This window comes from Elaeis guineensis, chromosome 8, assembly GCF_000442705.2.
Source record: "Elaeis guineensis isolate ETL-2024a chromosome 8, EG11, whole genome shotgun sequence".
Classification (NCBI taxonomy): domain Eukaryota; kingdom Viridiplantae; phylum Streptophyta; class Magnoliopsida; order Arecales; family Arecaceae; genus Elaeis; species Elaeis guineensis.
Window position 1 is genome coordinate 122,768,472 of NC_026000.2, and position 21,127 is coordinate 122,789,598.

At 38.6% G+C, this 21,127-nt stretch overlaps 1 pseudogene; it reads left to right on the top strand.

Moving 5' to 3' along the window:
- Positions 1–344: 344 nt before the first annotated feature.
- LOC140859759 (glycerophosphodiester phosphodiesterase GDPD2-like) lies at positions 345–4,345 on the top strand (annotated as a pseudogene).
- Positions 4,346–21,127: the final 16,782 nt, after the last annotated feature.

Genomic DNA, 21,127 nt, shown 5'->3' on the forward strand with positions numbered 1-21,127 from the left:
CTCCATAAACTTGACGGTCAAGGTCATAGGCTCCGAAGGGGAATGTTATTATCTAACAAATACAACGAATTCGTTGACTGCCACGCGAGATGTGTCCAAGAATAAAGACATGGTCAGAGAGAATCTCTCCAGGCCAGCTCCAGGTAGGATAGGCTATACCCCATACTTTTCTTACATCCCAGCTACGGAGCGTCCATAAAACCACTAGAATCCAGAGGGAGAACAAGCTGTCCCTACCAGAATATCCCATGGCATAAACCCCACAACTTTACGTTCCCTCCCCTTCCTCCTTTAAAGCCCCCTCTTCACCAGTCCTCCAATCACCCAAAACTCTACTCGTAATTCTCCTCTTCTCCCAGTTTCCTTATATATAGTCCTCAATGGCTCTCAAGGCCATCCAGGTCTCCATTGTTCGCATACTCGGCAATGTCCCAAAGAAGCCCTCCGTCACCCTCCGCTCCACCACCGTCCCCAAAGGTAAGCCTACTTCTCTCTACCTCTTCTTTAGTTTTTGGCTATTTATTTTGATCACAATTTCTAAGCCGTCGGATATCATGGTCGGGATCTTGGGGATACAGGGGCTAAGATGCTGCAACCGCCATGGAAGGCAACGGACTTCATGGTGGTGGGTCATCGAGGGAACGGGATGAATGCTTTAACATCGCAAGACCGACGGATGACAGCCGTCAAGGAGAACTCCCTCCTTTCCTTCAACCGAGCTGCCCGCTTCCCAATCGACTTCATCGAGCTCGACGTTCAGGTATGACATCCATCTACTCTTCTTGATGGTGTTACCTTTTCCGTTATCTGCTTTGAAGTCACACCAACTGCATTAGCATACAAAATTCTTGCCAAGGAGGGTGGGTGTTGTCTCCCTTATCTCTCCTTTCTGACCGTTGTTGCTCGTTCACCGAGTTCTTCCTTTTTTTTTTTTTCTTTTTTTTTTTTTTTCATTTGAACTCAACATGGAAGGTCTCATCTCCAGATGTTCATGACAAAAAAAGATGACCACATACATCTAATTATAGACCTTCGATATGCCATTTTTGTGTTGACCTCTTTGGCCCCTCTAGCTATGCTTGGAAAATAATAAACAAGAATGGCAATCCATAAGGTTATTAAAAAAAAAAAAGGTAGCGCAATTTATAGGACTTTTGTCACTGCAGGATGTAGAGGAGATCAAATGTATGCGGCCTAACCTTCACAAAAGAAAAAACTATTTTTAGATTTTAAGCTCATGACCTTCAAGTTCTAATATAACAACCTTGTCATTGTGCCAAGGCAATTTATTAGGCCAGAAACCATAAAATGGAGTACCAACCAATTGGTAGTGTTCCATCAGCATTCTCTGAAAGGAAAAGAAAAGTATTGATTAAAAGAATATTAAAACTAGTCCTCAATTGTGTTAACCAGGGTTTGTCGAACCATCTTGAATCAGACAGTTCAAGATGTGCCAAATTGTATCTGCTGATCGGTTCGGTTTGGGCATTCAACTCACAATGCTGGAAAATACAGAGTGAAGGAGAAAAAAAAAAGAGGGAGAGACTAGGAAAAGGAAGAAGAAAGAAAGGCTGCCAGTGGCCCGCCAAGGCCATCGAGGCCTCTAGGCTCCATAGTCCTCCGTGAGATGCGAGAAGAGAGAGAGATAGAGAGAGGGGAAGGGAGAAAATAGGACTGAAAAGAAGGCGGCAAGGAGGCCATCTGGCGGCCTTCTGGTGGCCTCCTCGCCTCCTTTCCATCAATCCTATTTTCTTCCTTTCCCTCTCTCTTTAATTTTTTGTATCCTCTCATGGAGAATTGTGGAGCCGAAAGGCCTCGACGGCCCTCTACTGGGCACTACCGACGTCCTTTTTCTCTCTCCCCTCTCTCTCTTTCTTTCTTTTTTTCTTCCAGTTCATCCCATATTTTCGTGTTGATTTGGGCTTGGTACAATCTAATACGCGAGTGCACCGATTTATACCGCCAACCGATTGGCATGAGATCCAATTTCGAGTTAGCAATCCTCGATGTTACCTTTTTTTAGTTAGAAGTTTATTTATTTTTTTTTTTTTGGTAAAAAAGTTTATCTTAATTTAATATGGTTGTAAATACAATATACACTTGCAGAAAGTGTGAGAAGTTGTAAGAGAGCAAGGAATTTGATTCTGAAGCAATTACAATATCAAGAACTATAATGGCAGCTGCAAGAACAAGTCTTTTGTTTGACCACTACTAAAATAATCAGCATCAGCAAGATAACTAAATATCCATATGGATGGTTGAGCCCATTTTTGTGAAAGTTAGTTGATGGTCATCGATGCACCATTTTCCTAAAATTTCATTATTACACATTCTTCTTGGTCTTCTGGATTGCATTTAGCTAACGTTGAAAGGAGTTTTTTAATGATGCCTGTTTTGCACTGCAAACAATGGTGCAAACTTTGGTGATACGTCACCCATCTCAGAGATAGACGGCTTTCAATTGTGCCACAAAAGGTACACATGCAATACAAGACGAGTGTTGAGAGGCAACCACCATCCATCTCTGAGATGGGTGACATGTCAAACATACAAGCATGTACAATCCTCTGTGGTGCGAAGTACGCACCCAGAAGATCCCCACTCATGTAGAAAAAAGCAATCCTTTTCTGCTATCTTAATGCACTTTGGGTAGTTTTTGCTCTCCATTATAGGAGGGAATCTAGTTTGTTACCCATTATTTTTCACTCTTTTTCAAAATATAAATTGGTCGAACATGGAACTCATAGAATCATGAATACCATGCTTGTAGGTGACCAAAGATGATGTCCCAATCATCTTCCATGATGATGTAATCCTTTTCGAAGAAGCTGTAAGATCCTCTCTTCTCTCTACATTATTTTTGTTAATTACAAGTAAATATATGTCCTCTTTTCAATTCATTTTTGACATATTTGTTGGATTTGGTCTCTTCAGGGACATATCAATGAGAAGCAGGTCACAAATCTATACTTGGAAGAATTCCTTTCCTACGGTCCTCAAAGAGAGCCTGGCAAGGTAATTCTCATCCTTTCTCTTTCACTAGTTCTTTTGATAGAAAACAAGGCAATTCATGATATTTTCTTCTTTTAAATGATCCAGGTGGGGAAATCATTATTCAGGAAGGCTAAAGATGGGAGAGTGTTAAAATGGAGTGTGGAAGATGATGACTCTCTTTGCACATTGCAAGAGGCATTTCGGAGTGTTGATCCCCGTCTGGGCTTCAACATTGAGCTTAAATTTGATGACCATGCTGTTTACAGAGAAGAAGAGCTTACTCATGTTCTTCAGGCCATCTTGCAGGTATGGTTTCTTAATCATGTTGCCTTCTAATTCATGAATCTAATTCCAGAAGCTGTATCAACTCTTAAATTCTTAAGATTAGCTATTCTTAACTATTAAAATTTTGTAACAAGGTGGTCTTTGAGTATGCCAATGATAGACCCATCATCTTCTCAACTTTCCAACCTGATGCAGCACAGCTAGTGAGGAAATTACAGTGTGTTTACCCTGTAAGTGGAACTCTTTTTTTTTTTTTTCTTCCTTATATGCCTTTTCTCACCTGTTTGTCAGTTGTTAGAATCTTATTTCATATCAGTAACAAGTAAATTATGATATGATCTTTGTTATAACATGTAATTCCTTGAACCAGGTGTTTTTCCTCACCGAGGGAGGGAACCAAATCTTTGATGACATGAGAAGAAACTCGCTGGATGAGGCCCTTAAGCTATGCTTGGCCAGTGGTTTGCAAGGTATTGTTTCAGATGTCATAGGAGTTTTCAGAAATCCATCAGCAATAGCTAGAATCAAGGCATCTAGTCTTGCCCTTCTAACATATGGCCAGTTGAAGTAAGTCACTTTGTGCATTTGCAATTTCAAATCATACCATAATTGTTGGCTTCTTACAAGTGGTCATGTTTACTTCTATCCAACTCTCAAATTATTGATGTGTTTTCAATACATTTGCAGCAATGTTCCTGAAGCCGTTTATATGCAGCATCTAATGGGCATCAATGGTGTAATTGTCGATCTTGTCGAAGACATTACTAAGGCTGTGTCAGATTTCAGCAGACCAGCTACTGAAAGAGATGAGAGTTCTTGTGACTCTATAGAGGAGGTCAGGAGGCCTAAGTTTTCACAACAAGAGCTCACATTCTTGCTCAAGTGTATACCTGAACGAATACAACAGTAGTCTCAAAGGAGCTAGGATATAAAATTATTGCATAGCATCTGACTTATAGAGACACAGAATTGAAAGTATAGTATCATCGATCCTATTGATGTCTCGCAGGAAAATTGATCTGCTTATTCATTCAAAAGAAGCTATTGTGATGGATTGTTATGTTCACGACCGTGGGTCGCAGAAGTCATGTTGATCTTTTAAAGCTTGTGCTCTGACCATGATCTTGCTATAATTAGTATCAAACCAGAACCACATAATTTGACATGGAAGATGGACATCCTGGTTGTCATTCTTGAGGAGGTTGGAAAAGGAGTAGAAGAAATGAAAGCAAGTAGTGGAAAACCTAAGATGAGCTTGTGTACAGATTGGGGCGAGTACAGAAGATAGAGGTAGAAATTCCTCAACCTCTTGAAGTGTTGGAGTGTTTATAGATACTTCATGGAAGAAGAATGTAACTCATTCAAAATAATATCTTCACGCAGGCTTGTTGTGACCATTGTGGTAAAGCAATATTGGTAGAAGTTTTTTATGCTTCTTCTTTGTTTACACCATGAGATAGATAGGCTTCTTTTCAGAAATATCGATGACCAAATACGCGATTTCCTTTGCGCTGATGATGTCATTATTTTCGCCAAAATCTCACTTCCTAATTGCTAACATCATGGGCGCATTCTGTAGCTGTAATGATATCTAATGCACATGTTATAGTATGAATGCCTTTTGTTTATTTCTCAATCTAAATGCAGCCTAGACTTGTTATACTGGTCAATGACAGCTAGGTATCAAAATGGGCAGCTAATCTTTCACCTAGCTAGGCACAAGCAAAGGACCCATGCGGTGCATGGAATAATTTTTGTAGGATGAACAATGGAAATATATTTTTACGTGCAAATAGGGTGAATGAAGAGAATATAAGGTGAAGAAATCATAAAGCTGAAATGATAGGAAATGAAGAGCAACATCTTTTGGAAGAAAGGGGAATTAAGTGCCACATAATGTCCTCCCTTCATCTGGTTTTGGATGAGTCTGGAGATCATCCTGGGACCTTTTGACAATAAAAGTCAAATCCAATTGCAAACCAAATACTTCGTATATGTCCATATGGAAGTGGTTTGGACTGTGTTGCTCCTATGGCTAAAAATATAATATTTTTTACCATATGGAAGTGGTTTGGACTGTGTTGCTCCTATGGCTAAAAATATAATATTTTTTAGCTAAAGACAATTTTTGTGTGAAGAAGAAAAATATACGGGAAAAGAAATATTGTGGAAAATTTTTCCTTCCTCAATGTTGTGAGGAGGTTATCTATATTTATAGTTGAAAATATACAAAAGATTTACAATCATGATCATACAAAGATGAAAAAAAATAACAAATGGATCATGATTATATAAAAATAGAAAAAATAATAAATGAATAATGATCCTAGGAGATCTCCAGTATTAAAATTTTAATATTTAAAATTTAAATTTAAATTCAAATTCTTCAGACTATGGATCCTTAATATGAGGCCAAGATGAAGATAATGCCAATACTCTATCGCAAGCTAAGGTAGATACTTCTGAAAGCTTGGATTGCCATTGTTGAAAGCATTAGGAGGCAAGCCCTTTAGTGAATATATCAAGAAGTTGGTCGTTAGAGGAGATGAGTCAGGTCTGAAGTTGACGATGAGCTACTTGCTCTCGAATAAAATGAAAAATCAATTTCTATATGCTTTGTTTCAAGCATGAAACACGGGATTGGCAGTAAGATATATGGCAAATAATTAGTTGTCATATCAAATTAAGTATAGGGGGTTAAGAGAGTGAGATACCCAATTCTTGTAATAAAGATTGAATCCAAATTAGTTTAGCAATAACATTGGCAAATCCTTTATATTCGGATTTGGTACTTGTTTAGTACTCCAGGATATGAGATTAGGATCAAAAAAAATATTGAAGCTACTTATAGAATGATGATCATTAGGATCACCAGCCTAATTGGTGCCAGGATAGATATGAAGAGAAGATGATAGACTCTTAGTTAAATACAGAGCATAGTCGATAGTATGCTTCAAGTAGCGAAAACTGCGTTTGACTAGAAGCTAGTGCGTAGAAGTGGGTATACTCATAAACTGACATATTTGGTTAACTACAAAGACAATATCAGGATGAGTAAGAGTAAGATATTAAAGCACACCCATCACACTCTGATACTGAGTCGGATCAGAAAGTGGCGAACCATGAGAATGACAGAGTTGGGACCCTATAGATATGGATGTCGAGATCGGCTTGGAACCATCCATGTTGGTTTGGAGAAGAAAAACAGAAATATATTTGGATGGGGTTAGATAAAGTCCAAAAGTAGTGGTCTTTGCCTCAATGCCTAATAAATAGGAAAGCAATAAGATCATCCAATGAAATAATATTAGTATAAATAATATCATCAACATAAAACAGAAGAAGCACTATGTATTCTTTGGTGTGTTTGATAAAGACTGAGACATCAGTCTTAGACCCATGAAAGTCAAAAGTATGTAAGTGAGAGCTCAATCACTGAAACTAAGCATGTGGCACCTATTGAAGACTATAAAGAGAACGTTGTTGCTTGCAAACATAAGTAGGATAGTTCGGATCAATAAAATCAGGAGGTTGTCTCATATTAACATCCTTAGTGAGATGCTTATGGTGAAATATATTTTTGACATCTAACTGCCTAATAGGCCAAACTTCAGAAAACCCGTACGAATTGCGATAGGCTTGATAACTAGGCTAAATGTCTCATCATAATCAACATCCTCTTGTTGATTAAAACTCTTAGCAACTAGACAGGCTTTATATCGCTCGAAGGAGCCATTAGATCGCTTTTTGATTTTGAATATCTATTTGTAGCCAATAACATGTTGTGATGGAGATGGCAGAACTAAAAGTCAGGTATGATTAAAGAGCAAAGCATTATACTCATCTGCCATCACTTCATGCCATTGAGGGTTACGTTGGGTTTGAGTGAAGCAAGTGGACTCGATTGGGATAATGGAAGCCATAGATGTCATGGGATATTTTGTGCTAAAGCGACATAGCTTGAGCATGTCATCCTTGGAGCATGTGGTCATATGATGACCGTTGATCTGAGAAGAAGTCACTAGTTCAAGAGCAGTAGGTTCAGCAGTGGCTATAGAACATTGGTCACATATCATGACTAGGTTATTGTCATGTGTTTTTAAGTAACTGGACTGAGTTTGAGGACTCGAGACTGGGGATACTAGTGGATTGATATGGCTTGACACTAACTGATCATTGGGCTTAGGTGAAAGTCATGGTAAAGAAGAGGTCTTAGGAGGGGTACTGATTTGCTCGAAAGTATCAGTAGAAGAATTATGTGCATGAAAAAAACACAGTCTTGTTGAAGATAACATCTCGAGATATAAAAATGCATCTAGAAAAAGGATGGTAGCATCGGTATCTATGAAAACCTGTAGGATAACTGAGACAAATACATGGAAGAGAATGATATTCTAATTTATTTTTATTATAGGAATGAAGATGGGAAAAACATAAGGAGCCAAAAACACGAAGAAAATTATGATTTGAATTTTTATTAAATAATTTTTTTTTAACATGAGTAAAATGAAGTATACGTGTGGCTAAATGATTAATGAAACAATTAGCTGTTTCAAAAGCAATATCCCAAAATTTAGAAGGATGATTAAATTGTTCAAAGAGAATAAGGTGTACTTCTATAATATGGCTGTGTTTGCTTTCTGCAGTCCTAGTTTGTTGGGAGGTGTGGGGGCATGAGAAGCAATGACTAATTCCATAATCATTTAATTCTTGTTGAAAGGATTGCAATTGAAATTCACAAGCACAATTAGTTTCAAGAAATTTAATTTTATATTATAAAAATATTTTCAACATGCAACCAAAAAGCACAATAGACATGACAAATATTAGAACGATATTTTAATGGATAATACTAGGAGAAATGACTATAGTCATCTAAAAAATATATATAGTACCGTTACCCAAAATGAGATAAAATCAAAGAAGATATCCTAATATCAGTATGCATAAGTTCAAGAGGAAAGGAAGACCTAGAATGAGAATATGAAAAAGGTGAAGAATGACTCTTATTTAATTGACATACGGAGCAAAATGAAACTTTATCATTATTATGAAAATTCAAAAAGAAGTTATTAAAAATTTTAGAAGCAAGTAGCATAGAAGCATGCCCAAGATGTTGATGCCAAACAAATTGAGAAATACTAGTTCCAGTAGCATATGCAACATAAGTTTTCTTGACGACACTCTCAGGTAAGAAACAGTAAGCTCCATCCTTAAGTATACTCTTGATGATGATTTGAGCGGAAGTGAGGTCCTTCACACAAAAATAGTTAGGCTGAAACTCCAAATAACATGAATTATCATGTGTGAATTGAGATCTAGATAAAAGATTTTTAATGATTTGAGAGACATGTAAACTATTATTAAGTTGGAAAAGACAAGTAGAAGCATGTAAAAGAGAGTGATCAATAATTTTTATAGCCAAATCTGAACCATCTTCTATGTTAACTTGATCAGAACCATTATAGTTAGACCCGAGACAAAGATTGGACAAATTTAGAGTCATGTAATGAGAGGCACATGTATCTGTATATCATGTGGGATCATTCACAACAGCAAAATTTGCTTGTGGAGAAGTAACTTCGGCTTGATATGATTAATCAAGCGATGGTAACACTTCAAGGCTATGTGGTCATATTTACAGCAAACTTAATAGCATATCTTATTTTAAGTTCGTCCATTAATAGTGTTTGGAGGTCTTAAGTTATGACCCTTCTAGTGATAAGATCTATGTAGAGAAAAGGTAAATACTCCATCATTAGAGAAATTACTGTTGACTATTGGGCATGTTATTGAAGTGAAAATTCAGTGCAGGGGCAAAATGATAATTTTAAAATTTTTTCAAAATTACTATTTTACAGCAGAATTATTAATTAATCCTATTAATTAATACTAATTAATCCTACACTAGGATCTAAATATGATACAACAGCATGCATTTAAATTTGAAATTCAAATTTGAAACAGTAAACTTTTTACTGTACTGTGTTCAGAACACATCATCTTTTGCGGGTAGTCGATCACCGTAATCTGATCACCGTCGGGGGGCTCTGATCTTCACGTCGCAGCCACACTAGTGTCTGACCTCTGCGGATCATCCACACGAAGCTCCCGTCTGATCGGTTCTTCATGAATGCTAGTTCGTGATTTCACCCTTTTGATGGCTGATGTTGATCGAACTTCTTCGATCGATGTGTGCCGACTCTTCGGATGCTTTGGATCATCTGCACGATTAGTTGAGAGGCTGATGGATCTCTCCCTAAAATTTGGTGGACTCACGACACTCGTGGCACACCAATCTCACTTCCCGAACCCTAGGTAGAAACCCTAGGGTACCACCAAAAACTCTGCGTCCAATTTTCTTTCTTTTCTTTCTTTTTCTCTCGGAAGGTTTTGGACCTTCACCTCACGCACAAGACTTCCTCACGCCCCACTTTCTTTCTCAAAATTTTTCTACGCACGCCCCACCTCCCTATCTCTTTTAAAATAGTTCAAAACGTGTCTTATCCGCGTGAGAGGATAAAGACAAGTGGTTACACATTTGAATTCAAATCAAATTTGAATTCAAATGAAAATCAACTCATCCCTATCCACTTATGGCGTGAGAAGAGAAGGGCGTGGACTCTTTGTGCGTGGAAAGGTTTCACGAGAAACTCTTTCTCGTGTGAATTATGTGGCGCACAAGATGGATAAGCTTGAAGGCAAAAGAGATAAGTTATCCATTCAAATTCAAACACGTTTTGAATTTGAATGGTTAACTAATCAGCTTTATCCATCCATATGGTGCACAAAAGTGGGCGTGAGAAGGGCTTTGCGTGAGAAAAAATTCACGAGAAGTTTCTTCTCGTGAATTCAAATGGGCGTAGAGATTTAAGGTGGTGCAGGGATTCAAATTCAAATGGTGGTTTGATCTTAATTGAACCAACCTAATCAAAATAGGTTAAGCACAATTAGACTAAATTAAATCTAACTTAATTAGGCTTAATTAGGCTTAATAAAATTTAATCAAATCAGAAATTGACTAAACCCAACCCCTGATCAAATCAGGGATCAAACCATTTCGACGATTAGGTCAACTCTTAACCTAATCGGGTCAAATCCAACTGAATCCAATTCAATTGGACTTGATCTAAAAATAATTACTCAATCAAATTGAGTTAATTAGCGATCAAATCACTAATTAAATCTCTCATAAATATTGAGTTCAAATCCGATGGGCAATTAGGCATCAGAGACCATCGATATGAAACTCTGACCAAAGAGTTCAAATTTCAAATTCAAAATTTGAAATTCAAAATTTTGACCCCGGTACCCAAAATATGTGGAACTCATGATCAGAGAATCCTAATTCTCAATCATAGAGTCCCAAACACATAAGACTCATAATCAGCCATCAGATCAGAAAGGAACTTCTAATGTGTGTGACCCCGCAGGTTCGAACCTAAGCCGGTAGCACAGGAACCAATTTCTGTACTATCGAAGTGACCATCTAGCAATGGTACCCGATGATCGGATAGGTCGAATAGTCACAATCGCAACATTCAGAACCTAAGTGAATATGGTTACCGTATAATTCATCTCTTTTGACTCCTGTGTTTAGGACGACTCAGGGTTAAACTGTCAACCCTGATGAGATCATCCGAATCGTGCTCAACTCAATTAGTCCTGTGACTCCTCACTAGGACTACCCTGGTTAAGATTTTGCTAAATTGAAATACGACTGTACACAGCTCCTAAACTGGAGTGGTCAATCCATCTTGACACACGCACCGACAAGTCAAGTACTTGACTACACCCAGCAGCCTTCCGTCACTGAATTAGAAATTCAGGTAGTCTAGTGCCTAAGTGCAGTGAGTTGCTTGCAAGTCACCGTGGCAGTCTCAGGTCGGAGGGACATTTATACCCATATCCCATCGGAGCAAATCTTGACAGCAGAAATAGCTCCGGAGTCGGTCATGTTCAGTGCAGATGTACCATTACATCTCACCTGTATGCCATACCAGTGTCTCCACACTCCTTGGTTATGAGGACAACCAACCCATATGGCACACAATGACCTATGCTCGATAAACGTTGTCGTCCTTGGTAACAACGTATCATTTGATCGCGAACAGGTTTAAGGACTAAGCGACAAATCTCCTTTGTCGAGTCTAAAATAGTCCCAAGGACTTCACCACAACATAGGAGTTCATTAGAAGATGAAATATTTGTGATGAAAAAATATCAAAATAATTTTTATTTATTTATAATTCATGTACTAATACAAAAGGAGCACAACCGTCAACAGGCTGACGATTGACTTTGGGAACTATTCCCAACAATCTCTCACTTGGCCTAAAGCCAATCGGTGCAGTATCTAATACCCATCTTCGACTTGTAGTCGTTGAACTCCTTCACCGCAATGGCTTTAGTGAATGGGTCGGCCAGGTTCTCCTTCCCGTCGATCTTCTGAAGGTCGACGTCACCTCAATCCACGATCTCTCAGATGAGATGGTAGCGGCACAGAATATGCTTCGTCCGCTGGTGTGCCTTCGGTTCCTTCGCCTGAGCAATGCTCCAGAGCTGTCACAGTAGAGAAAACTGGACCAACAAGGGAGGGTGCTACTCCGAGCTCGGTGATGAATTTCTCAGCCACACCGCTTCTTTGGCAGCATCTGATGCAGCAATATACTCCGCCTCGCATACTGAATCAGCCACAGTGTGCTGCTTGGAACTCTTCCAGCAGACAGCCCCACCATTAAGGGTAAAAATAAATCCTGACACACTCTTGCTGTCATCGCGATCAGACTGAAAACTAGAGTCTGTAAACCCTATAAGTCTCAAGTCGATTCACCATATACAAGCCACTGGTCCTTAGTATTTCTTAAATACTTCAGGATGGTTTTAACAACCTTCCAGTGATTCTCCCTGGATCAGATTGGTATCTACTCACTACCCCTAGTGAGTATACCACATCTGGTCGTGTACATGTCATGGCGTACATGATAGATCCCACTGCCGAAGCATATGGAATCCTACCCATACGCTCTCTCTCTTGAGGTGTTGTTGGATAATCCCTTTTCGAGAGAGAAATTCCATGGCCTATCGGTAGATAGCCTTTCTTGAAATTCTCCATGCTGAACCTTTTCAGCATAGTATCAATGTACGTGGACTGGGATAAGCCAAGCAACCTTTTGGATCTATCCCTATAGATCCTCATCCCTAGGATGTAGGAAGCTTCTCCCAGATCCTTTATGGAGAACTGTGACGATAGCCAAATCTTTATTCCCTGTAATGCAGGGACATCATTCCCGATTAAGAGAATGTCATCCACATACAATACAAGAAATACTACTACTGGACCATTAGCCCACTTATAAATGCAGGGCTCTTCTCCGTTCTTAACGAAGCCATACATTTTGATCGTCCTATCAAAACGTATGTTCCAACTCCGAGATGCCTGCTTAAGTCCATAAATGGACTTTTGTAGCTTGCATACCTTAGACTCATCTGTGGATGTGAACCCTTCAGGTTGTATCATATACACCTCTTCGTCCAGCTCTCCATTTAGGAAAGCTGTCTTCACATCCATCTGCCAGATTTCATAGTCTAGATGGGCAGCTATCGCAAGTATAATCCGAATGGATTTGAGCATTGCCACAGGAGAAAATGTCTCGTCATAGTCTATACCATAACGTTGACGATATCCCTTGGCAACCAGATGGGCTTTATAGGTCTCCACCTTTCCGTCTGCGCCCCTCTTCCTCTTGAAGACCCACTTACATCCTATGGGTTTCACTCCTTCGGGTGAGTCAACCAATGTCCACATATCGTTGACCTTCATGGACTCCATTTTGAATTTTATGGCCTCTAGCCATTTCTCAGAGTCAGGTCTCTGCATTGCATCCATGTAGGTGATCGGATCCTCATCATTTTCATCAAGTTCGACAGGATCGCCATCCCGGACCAAGAAACCATAGTATCTGTCCGGTTGATGTGGTACTCTACCAGACCGCCTTAAGGGTGCATAATCAATGGGCTCCGGATCTGATCTAATCAAATTCGGTTCAGGTTCAGTAACATGTGTCATTTTTCCACCTGTCGAACTTCATCAAGTTCGACCTTAGAGGCAACAGTTCCTTCACTAAGAAACTTCTTTTCTAAAAAGATTGCCTTAAGGCTGACAAACACCTTTTGCTCTTCAGCAAGGTAGAAATAATATCCTTTGGTCTCTTTTGGGTACCCTATAAAATTACACTTGTCAGACCTAGGTCCAAGCTTGTCTGTAATTAAACGTTTAACATAAGCCGGACACCCCCAAACCCTAAGGTGCGAGAGTACTGGCTTACGTCCTATCCATATCTCATATGGCGTTTTGGCTACAGACTTACTCGAAACTCTATTTAGAAGGTAACAAGCCGATTCGAGCGCATATCTCCAGAGGAGATCGCAGACCAGCAAACCTCATCATGGATCGAACTATGTCCAATAAGGTCTGATTCTTTCTTTCAGACACCATTATGCTGTGGTGTTCCAGGAGGAGTTCACTGAGAGAGAATCCCATTCTCCCTAGATACGTCAGAAACTCAATGGAAAGGTATTCACCTCCTCGATCAGATCGAAAATTTTAATACACTTTTCAGTTTATTTTTCTACCTCATTTCGGAATAGTTTGAACATTTCAAATGACTCCGACTTATGCTTCATTAAGTAGACATACCCATACCTCGATAGGTCATCTGTGAAGGTTATGAAGTAAAAATATCCCCTCTTGCACTTGAGCTCATAGGTCCACATACATCAGAATGTACCAGACCCAAGAGTTCACTGGCTCGCTCACCTTTTCCAGTAAAAGGTGACTTGGTCATCTTTCCCAGAAGACAAGATCACAGGTTGGAAGTGATTCACAATCATCAAGTTCAAGAATTCTTCTTGAGCCAACCTGTTTATCCTGTTCTTATTGATATGACCTAGCCTACAGTGCCAAAGGTAGACTTCTGACATATTATCTATTCTAGGACGTTTACCGAAGTTTTGAACCACATTAACAGGCTGTGATAGTAAGTAAATTCTATTATTTAATTATCAAACAAACATTGTAACACCATTCAAAATGATATTGTATATATTTTTTTTATTAAAAAATCATAACCGTACATGGCCAAAAGGCTACAGAAATAATATTTAATAAAAAGCTTGGACAATAGTGACATTCACTTAGAATTACATTACGAGAATTGATTATAAGACTCATGATTCCTAAAGCTAAAACTGGAACTTTGCTTCCATCTCCAACGTTCAGGAACCTCTCGCCTTCATCAAATCTCCTACTGACCTGCAGACCCTGCATCGAATTATAAATATGATAAGGGCTTCGGTATCCAATACCCAGGCAGTAGTATCACAAATGAAAAAGTTGTAAGGAGTTATCATATAATTACCTTGCTTCTTCTTCGGCCTGTTCGGGTTCAGGGAGGCAATGTATTGAGGACAGTTCCTCTTCCAATGCCCCTGCTTCTTGCAAAAGAAGCACTCCGCCTGGCTCTGGTCGGGCTTGCGCTTCTTGTCTGACCCTGTGCAACCGTCCTAGCATGAGACTGCACCTTCTTGTTCTTCTTCTTTTGTTCTTCTTCCCCTTCCCAAAGGGTCGACGATGAGAAGAAGACCCTCCCACTACATTCACCGACTCCTTATAGAGCTGGTGATCCTTCTCAAAGTTCTGCAGCAACCCCAACAACCCATGGTAGTTTACTGCAGGCTTTGTCATTCGAAAATGAGTAAGAATGGAGGAAGGACTTGGGCAAGGAATTAAGGATCGCATCCTTACCGAGCTGCTCGTGCAGAGGAAAACCCAATTTGCTCAGGCACTCAATCATCTCGATCATGTACAGTACATGATCAGTGACTGAGGCCCCATCCCTCATCCGAGCATTGAAAATGGCACAACTAGTTTTATGCCTTTCAACGTCGTCAGGCGTGCCAAAGGAGTCGTTCAACATTTGAAGCATCTCCTGTGGCTGGGCGTTCTCAAACCTGCGGCTGAACTCGTCATTCATTGCTGCCAGCATAATAATCGGACGGTAGTGCGGTCATTGAGCCACTTCTGGTAAGTATCTCGGATCGTCTTACTAGCGTTCGGAGCTGGCTCCTCAGGTGCTGGATCCGTTACTACATAAAGGATCCGCTCATGCTCAAGAAGATTTTCAATTTTCAATACCAGCTATCGAAATTAGGTCCCATGAGCTTGTCATTATCTAATAATGACCGGAGCAATAGGGTAGTGGCCATAGCTGTATAAAGAAAATCAGACCTCTATTAGTACATAAATTAATACTAAAGACTTAGACTTTAGTCTAAAGTTTTTCCTAATATTTTTACGAACTGGTAGCCTCAACCTCCAATTCGAGGAATTACTTTAATTCCTTAATGGGTACTAGAATCCACACAGACTACACACGAGCCCAACTTTGGTTGGTCAACCCATGTGCATCTATGGGTAGGTTCTTAACCAGTTGTTTCTCTAAATAACTTCTAGTAATTGATTTTGCCCCATAACCTAATCAGTAGGCTTTGGCCTCCACTGAAAAGATCTGGTTAGTCCAACCATTAGCATGACTTAATTTGGTGAATCAGACCAATAAATGATCAGGCCCGACTTTGGCCGGCCAACCTAACCACCATCAGAAAGACTCAACCAAATTATCATATTATGAATGATAATTTTATTAGCCAATGAGCACCAGGCCTTTGGGCCTCCAATGATCATTGAACTAATGGACTCATTATCACTCATTAATGGGAGGCTTTGACTTAGTTATCATTATAACTTAATCATTTTAGAGACCTAATATTTTTTGAGGATTTTATTAAAGGATAGTAGAGAAGAAATCATCCAGCCAATTTCAATCCTCCCACTGATTTATCAAGTCAGATTAAAAAAAGATTTAATTAAAGCTGGCATTAGGAGTACCTAAATCAGTCACACTGATTTACCAATGACATGGGTGAGCTCTAATCACCAAGTGATCTAATCAAAATCTAACTTACCAAATTGGCCAGATAAGTGAGATCAGTGGTGGAGATTTGCCATTAACTCGTCAATGATCGAATCAATGCGAGTAGCTCCCGCTTAAGAACCACTGGTCAAAACTGTCGAACTTACCTTAGACATCAACTGGTTCATTAGTTTTAATTTTGATCAACTTAGTAAATAGGGCTCCACCGCGTAGCCATGAATTAAGTCCATCTTGGTCTAGTTAAAGACATGGACCCATTCAACTACAACTATTGAAGTTGAGTCTAGAGTATCCTTGACCTAATCTAATTCAACTTTTGATTAGATTTGACCAATTACTCCATTTAGTCTATTTTTTAAGCTAACCTTTGGTCTAACCCAATTATGGACCTAATTCATCTAACCCATTGACCCACAAGTTTATACAATTATCTTAGATCTTAATTCACAATTCTAGACCTACTAGACAACACTTAATTCTTTTAATTAAGTACTTGGGCTGATGGATCAGGGTTTGACATTTCGAAAATAATTTTTAAATTTTGAAAGATTTTATTTTCTGTTCACCAAATGTGTTGACTCATTTCACAAACGGATCAGCATAATTCATAAACAGCAATCCTATTGCTCATTTCATAACAGAAAATAACTCAAAATAAATCATGAATTTTTTTTTAGATCTAATCTAACACATTCTTGATAAATTTTATAATTAAGTCCTTTCACTGCTTCATCGGTATGGGATATAATTGCATCGACACCCCTACCACCATAGGAGACCCCATCGAATGGGAAGAGAGGGCCTTTAAACTCTACTTTTCTCCTATGACCAGACGGCCATGGCAACCAACCCAATTAGATTACTTGCTACTTGGATCAAGTTTATCTAAATATACCAATTTCAAAATTTAAATTTTGAATTTTAAATTTTAAATTTTAAATTTAAATTTTAAATTTGAGATTTCAATCAAATTTCAAATTTTGAATTTCCAATCTTTGAATTTTAAATTTTTAAATTTTAAATTTTAAATTTTGAATTTTAAATTTTAAATTTGAGATTTCAACCAAATTTCAAATTTTAAATTTCCAATCTTTGAATTTTAAATTTTGAATTTGAATTTCAAATTTTAAATTTGAATTTCAAATTTCAAATTTCAAATTTCAAACAAATTTTAAATTTCAAAATTTAAATTTTAAAATTCAAATTTTAAATTTCGAATTTCAAATTTGAACTTATAGATTACACCTTAATCTACGCATGCATATGTATATCATATTCTAGAACCATGCTCTGATACCATTTGTAGCAAAATTCAATGCAGGGGCAAAATGATAATTTTAAAATTTTTTAAAATTACTATTTTACAGTAGAATTATTAATTAATCTCATTAATTAATACTAATTAATCCTACACTAGGATCTAAATATATACAACAGCATGTATTTAAATTTAAAATTTAAATTTGAAACAGTAAACTTTTTACTGTACTGTGTTCAGAACACATCATCTTTTGTGGGTAATCGATCACCGCAATCTGATCACCGTCGGGGGGCTCTGATCTTCACGTCGCAGCCACACTAATGTCTGACCTCTGTGGATCGTCCACACGAAGCTCCCATCTGATCGGTTCCTCACGAATGTTAGTTCGTGATTTCACCCTTTTGATGGCTAATGTTGATCGAACTCCTTCGATCGATGTGTGCGACTCCTCAGATACTTCGGATCGTCTGCATGGTTGGTTGAGAGGCTGATGGATCTCTCCTAAAATTTGATAGACTCACGACACTCGTGGCACACCAATCTCACTTCCCGAACCCTAGGTAGAAACCCTAGGGTACACACCAAAAACCCTGCGTCCAATTTTCTTTCTTTTCTTTCTTTTTCTCTTGGAAGGTTTTGGACCTTCACCTCACGCACAAGACTTTCTCACGCCCCACTTTCTTTCTCAGAATTTTTCTACACACGCCCCACCTCCCTATCTCTTTTAAAATAGTTCAAAACGTGTCTTATCCGTGTGAGAGGATAAAGACAAGTGGTTACACATTTGAATTCAAATCAAATTTGAATTCAAATAAAAATCAACTCATCCCTATCCACTTATGGCATGAGAAGAGAAGGGCGTGGACTCTTTGTGAGTGGAAAGGTTTCACGAGAAACTCTTTCTCGTGTGAATTATGTGGCGCACAAGATGGATAAGCTTGAAGGCAAAAGAGATAAGTTATCCATTCAAATTCAAACACGTTTTGAATTTGAATGGTTAACTAATCAGCTTTATCCATCCATATGGTGCACAAAAGTGGGCGTGAGAAGGGCTTTGCGTGAGAAAAAATTCACGAGAAGTTTCTTCTCGTGAATTCAAATGGGTGCAGAGATTTAAGGTGGTGCAGGGATTCAAATTCAAATGGTGGTTTGATCTTAATTGAACCAACCTAATCAAAATAGGTTAAGCACAATTAGACTAAATTAAACCCAACTTAATTAGGCTTAATTAGGCTCAATAAAATTCTAATCAAATCAGAAATTGACTAAACCCAACCCTGATCAAATCAGAGATCAAACCATCTCGACGATTAGGTCAACTCTTAACCTAATCGGGTCAAACCCAACTGAATCCAATTCAATTGGACTTGATCCAAAAATAATTACTCAATCAAATTGAGTTAATTAGTGATCAAATCACTAATTAAACCTCTCATAAATATTGAGTCCAAATTCGATGGGCAATTAGGCATCAGAAACCATCGATATGAAATCCTGATCAAAGAGTTCAAATTTCAAATTCAAAATTTGAAATTCAAAATTTTGACCCCGGTACCCAAAATGTGTGGAACTTATGATCAGATAATCCTAATTCTCAATCATAGAGTCCCAAACACATAAGACTCATAATCAGCCATCAGATCAGAAAGGAACCTCTAATGTGTGTGACCCCGCAGGTTCGAACCTAAGTCGGTAGCACAGGAACCAATTCCTGTACTAATCGAAGTGACCATCTAGCAATGGTACCCGACAATAGGATAGATCGAATAGTCACAATCGCAACATTTAGAACCTACGTGAATATGGTTATCGTATAATTCATTCCTTTTGACCCCGTGTTTAGGACGACTCAGGGTTAAACTGTCAACCCTGATGAGATCATCCGAATCGTGCTCAACTCAATTAGTCCTGTGACCCCTCACTAGGACTACCCTGGTCAAGATTTTGCTAAATTAAAACACGACTGTACACAGCTCCTAAACTGGCGTGGTCAATCCCATCTTGACACACGCACCGATAAGTTAAGTACTTGACTACACCCAGCAGCCTTCCGTCACTGAATTAGAAATTCAGGTAGTCTAGTGCCTAAGTGCAGTAGTTGCTTGCAAGTCATCATGGCGGTCTCAGGTCGGAGGGACATTTATACCCATATCCCATCGGAGCAAATCTTGACAGCAGAAATAGCTCCGGAGTCGGTCACGTTCAGTGCAGATGTACCATTACATCTCACCTGTATGCCATACCAGTGTCTCCATACTCCTTGATTATGAGGACAACCAACCCATATGGCACACAACGATCTATGCTCGATAAACGTTATCGTCTTTGGTAACAACGTATCATTTAGTCGCGAACAGGTTTAAGGACTAAGCGATAAATCCTCCTTTGTCGAGTCTAAATAGTCCTAAGGACTTCACCACAACACAGGAGTTCATTAGAAGATGAAACATTTGTGATGAAAAAATGCCAAAATAATTTTATTTATTTATAATTCATGTACTAATACAAAGGAGCACAACCGTCAACAGGCTGACGATTGGCTTTGGGATACTATTCCCAACAGTTATAGTGGACCTCATTGGCTGGCTTTGTGCACATAATTTGTAGCAAGTGGAATCCCACCCATAGTCAAGTGAGTTATGAAACTTTGGAGTTTCAATCAGGTATCATGTGGGAGAAGAATGTCATATAGTTCTTCAAAACTAACAGCGATTTCCATAGTAAGGAGTGTAGAGACAAGATGTTTGTACCCTAGATCAAGGTCGGGCAAGATTTGATGGCATAAATTGATAGACGATACAGGTCTATTAATGGCAGTCATGTTGTTCAATATCCTTTTTGCCTCTTGCAGATAATCTTTAATAGAGAGCGAGCTCTTGTTAAGAGTATGAAAATCCATCATAAGAATACTATAATATGTTTCACTCTGAATGGCATAAAGCGATTCAAGAGCAAGCCAAACATCTTATGCATGTGGCAACCTGATGATATGAACCATCATCACATTGGATATATTATTGAGAAGCCACGTTGGAGCGATTTGATCATGGAGAAGCCATGATTCATAAGCCAGATTAGAGATTGATTTCTTTGTTCTTCTATCATCTAAAGTTGTGACAATTGTTGGAGATAGAGATGAGGTCGTACCATCTGTAAGATCTCATAGTTGATTGGCTGTCAAGAGATGTCAAATATATGTCTTCAAGTAATAAAATTATCCTAATTAAGTTGAATAACAATTGAAAACAAAGTGGTAGGTGTAGGTATCGAGTTGGAGGAGGATGCCATGGAGGTAGGCTTTAATACCATATGAAGAAGCATATATGCGAAAACGAATATTATGGGAGGAGAAAAATATGCAAAAAATTTACAATCATGATCATACAAAAATAAAAATAAATAATAAATAGATAAAAAGAAATAACAAATAAATCCTGATCATATAAAGATAGAAATAAGACATTGACGGGGTAGTCGACGATGAGAAGAGCAGGTGGATGGTGGTCCTGATCCAGCTGATCGGAGTTCGGACGACCGCCTCCTCTCCACCCGCAAAGATTAAAAGCATGCTCATTTGGGCCCCACGATCGCT